Genomic DNA, 1,366 nt, shown 5'->3' on the forward strand with positions numbered 1-1,366 from the left:
TCCTCTCCTCTCCTTCACCTCTCCTTCACCTCTCCTCTCCTCTCATCCTCCTCTCCTCTCCTCTCCAACTCTCCTCTGATCCTCCTCTCCTCTCCTTCACCTCTCCTTCACCTCTCCTTCACCTCTCTTCTCCTCTCCTTCACCTCTCCTTCACCTCTCCTCTCCTCTCCTCTCCTCTCCTCTCCTCTCCTCTCATCTCTAACTCTCCTCTTATCCTCCTCTCCTCTCATTCACCTCTCCTCTTCATCCTCCTCTCCTCTCCAACTCTCCTCTGATCCTCCTCTCCTCTCATTCACCTCTCCTCTCCTGTGGAGGAAACCCACTTCCTCATGCCAGCGATGGCTCTGTTCTTATCAAGGTTCCACTGATGATGATGATGATGATGATGATGGGTGGCTGTGGGCTGGTTGTGGTTCAGGAGGTAGAGTCGGCAGATCGGCGGTTCAAGCCCCGGCTGGCACGATGTCAAAGTGTCCTTGGGCAAGACACTGAACCCCAAATTGCTCGCAATGAGCGGGCCGGCGCTTTGCATGGTAGCTTGCCGCCATTGGTGTGTGAATGTGTGTGTGAAAGGGTGAATGAGAGGCCGTTGTGAAGCGCTTTGGAATAAGGCGCTATATAAGTCAGTCCATTTATGATGATGGTGATGATAATGATGATGATGATGATGATGAGCTGCAGAGGTCTGATGGCGGAGGCGGGGAGCCCGGCCAGGAGTGCGTTGCAGTAATCCAGGCGGGAGATGACCAGTGCCTGGGTCAAGAGTTGGTATAGAGGGAGAACAGTAAGGGCCCTAGGACAGAGCCCTGGGGGACCCCAGTGGTATAGAGGGAGAACAGTAAGGGCCCTAGGACAGAGCCCTGAGGGACCCCAGTGGTATAGAGGGAGAACAGTAGAGGCCCCAGGACAGGCCCTGGGGGACCCCAGTGGTATAGAGGGAGAACAGTAGAGGCCCCAGGACAGGCCCTGGGGGACCCCAGTGGTATAGAGGGAGAACAGTAAGGGCCCTAGGACAGAGCCCTGAGGGACCCCAGTGGTATAGAGGTAGAACAGTAGGGGCCCTAGGACAGAGCCCTGAGGGACCCCAGTGGTATAGAGGGAGAACAGTAGGGGCCCTTGGACAGAGCCCTGGGGGACCCCAGTGGTATAGAGGGAGAACAGTAGGGGCCCTAGGACGGAGCCCTGAGGGACCCCAGTGGTATAGAGGGAGAACAATAGAGGCCCTAGGACAGAGCCCTGGGGGACCCCAGTGGTATAGAGGGAGAACAATAGAGGCCCTAGGACAGAGCCCTGAGGGACCCCAGTGGTATAGAGGGAGAACAGTAGGGGCCCTTGGACAGAGCCCTGGGGGACCCCAGTGGTATAG

The sequence above is a fragment of the Nansenia antarctica genome, assembly GCF_963989245.1.
Source record: "Nansenia antarctica genome assembly, chromosome: 1".
NCBI classification, from domain to species: domain Eukaryota; kingdom Metazoa; phylum Chordata; class Actinopteri; order Argentiniformes; family Microstomatidae; genus Nansenia; species Nansenia antarctica.